Source organism: Lactuca serriola, chromosome 8 (assembly GCF_051521515.1).
Source record: "Lactuca serriola cultivar US96UC23 chromosome 8, Lser_US96UC23_V15, whole genome shotgun sequence".
Lineage (NCBI taxonomy): Eukaryota > Viridiplantae > Streptophyta > Magnoliopsida > Asterales > Asteraceae > Lactuca > Lactuca serriola.
The window spans coordinates 131,525,360-131,527,941 of record NC_136415.1 but is presented as its reverse complement, the minus strand read 5'-3'; the positions used below and the strand labels follow the sequence as shown (position 1 = coordinate 131,527,941).

The window sequence follows — 2,582 nt, the reverse complement described above, 5'->3', positions numbered from 1 at the left end:
AACAAATGAATGAAAGTGCATTGCTATTTCTTTAATACATACTGCATAGAGTAAGACTTGGACATCATCTATAGTTTTGAAGGACATTGATGTCTCCCTATGCTGCACATATTAAAAATAAAAAAGAACAAAATTAAGTAACATATGGATTCATATATCTATCAATTGTATTGTAAATTGTAAATTAAATAAATAAGCATTAAGCATACATACCACTACAGATGCAATGCCAGGAAAAAGGCCTGAGCATATAATGGCGCTAACCGATGATTGATTATGACTTAATCTGTTGCTAATCCCCGATTTAGTCTCAAGTAATTGAGCATCTTTTAAAATATGGATAAACGATTCCTTAAAGAATGTATAGCTTGAAGTGTTTGAGCATAAAGGAAATTCCTCCAGCAATATTTATAAGCATATCCTTCTCTTTCAGCTTCTTTCCATCCTTCATATTCACACACAAGTGCCATATGATCATTGTAATCCTTTGCAGAAAATATTGATTTTGTTGTACTAGCTTGCTGAAATAGACATACAAAAGATATCAGGAAAAGACCAAAATGCCCTTGTGTGAAAGTAGTTGGATTACTCACGTCTTTGTTCTCTTGAGGCAAAAGAAAATGATCCCTGACACTAAGTCCAGCAACAATTGTAAGAATATGATCAAAGCAACGAAAAAAAAGCACCCATTATTAGCATTTTCCCTAATTTCGGATCCAATGGAAGCATTACCAGATATTTACGTATATTTTGAAAAAATGAGAAAAGATAATCTTAGGAAATAAACTTTTATAAATATATTAATATAAACTAACCAAGATGTGTAAGATTTTCATTTACATCTAATGCTCCAATCATCTTTGAAAAATCCACAACATTTTGGACCTAGAACAAATTAAAGTTCTATCATTTAGCAATTTGAATCATTCACTAAGATTCAAGTCATCAAGAACTGTTAACACTTACAGCTAATGGCTCTGGAGGCAGCAAAGCAGCTGATAAAAACTCTCCAATACTTCCAACAATGAGGGCCCTTAGGTTTAATTCAATGCAACAAACAGCAACCTACTATCATTTATTTGTTTATCATAGGCTTTTTGTTACTAAGAATAATACCTACCGGATTCAATACATAGTAAACTTTGAAGCGATTAGGGTAATTAGAAGTAAGTCCCTCCAGTTCTTCCTGTAAGTGTAATTAATCCCTCATCAAATTATTTAAATTATCCTTAATTTAATACTTTGCAAAAAATACAAATTCATTAATCTAAAATTCCAAAAGTAGATGACTCCTCTTAGAGAAGATGGGAACTACTTGTTTTTGTTTTTGTGTGTGTCATGGAAATTAGCATTTTCTTAATGTGTAGTACAAATTAGAATCAAAAGTTGTTCCTATCTTCTCTTATTTTTGTCGTGAATTTGATTATCAGAGTTGCAACTTCTTGATGACAAGCTTTTTACACAAAAAGTTACTATCAAAGAAGTATATAAAGTTCGCTTACTTTCAACTGATCGATCTGATATAATGTACGTTGGTTCACCAGATTCACCATCTGTATTCACAGGGGTAAATTTGGCAACTGTAACATCCAACAGCTCCTAAGGGTATGCGAAAATCCTGAAATGAAAATAGCTATAATTAATCAACTAAAATAATGTGTTTTTATAAGTGTCCATGTTCATAAGATCATAAGAGTTAAAAGACCACTAAACTTGGCAAATTTGGATGTGCTTACTGCTTCTGGACCATTTTCACCATCAAGAAATGAGGAAAATGTTTTGAACCGTTGTACTCTACTAGAAGTTTCTATAGCTCTCAATATATGTATAACGATAGGGGCAGGAAGAGATGGCATGTATTAGAGGCAGATAAGTTGTTAACGTGTAGTTTGCTTGATGATATGGTGAAATAAACATGTGAACATCTGATTTTGTAGACAGGTTGCAGGTGTGGACAACCACCCTTTCAAAAGTGAAGTCCATATGAATTGGGCACGGCCTTTGTATGTTGTGCAACGTCAGCTGTGCTATTTTGGGCTTTGATCAGGTGAAAAATTGTAGACATGACTGCTATGGTGAAGTCGTGAAACAACTAAATAGGGGCGTGAACAGATTGAAGTCTTGAATATGGTCAGGTGCTTAAAAGGAGAAATCAGAAACTAAAGGCGAGTGTATGCTCTCAATATGTGAATCCAGTTGCTTCAGTGTTTTGCTTTTTATGTGTCTGTGACCTCTTCCCCCTTTTAAAAATAACGAAATGAAGTCAGGTTGGAATGTGAAATTTTGTAGGAGGCACAGGTGGCATCCTATGTAAGTGTTTGTGTAGTTGTAGTCTGATCTATTTCAATTACTGATAAAATAAAGAAACTAAAAAATTCAAGTAATACATCACGAAGAACAACAACCCACCTCTATTTTGGCGATTTTGTTTCAAACGAAAGATGAAGATGGTGATGAAATATTTCTAAAACCAAAAACGGAGATAGTGGGGGTGGTGGAGGAGGAGAAATATACGTATTTCTTGCTAATTGATGATGAGAATGGTGGACAAAGATAAAAGAGATGAAGGGTAATTTAGGAAC

The 2,582-nt window shown here is 33.8% G+C and overlaps 1 long non-coding RNA gene across 1 annotated transcript; it reads right to left on the bottom strand.

The window, feature by feature from the left end:
• Positions 1-270: 270 nt before the first annotated feature.
• Positions 271-1,002, bottom strand: LOC145071077 (uncharacterized). The gene is made up of 3 exons (XR_013690225.1): positions 816-1,002; positions 594-633; positions 271-521 (listed from the first exon to the last, which is right to left on the bottom strand). It is a non-coding gene; the product is annotated as an uncharacterized LOC145071077 (long non-coding RNA).
• Positions 1,003-2,582: the final 1,580 nt, after the last annotated feature.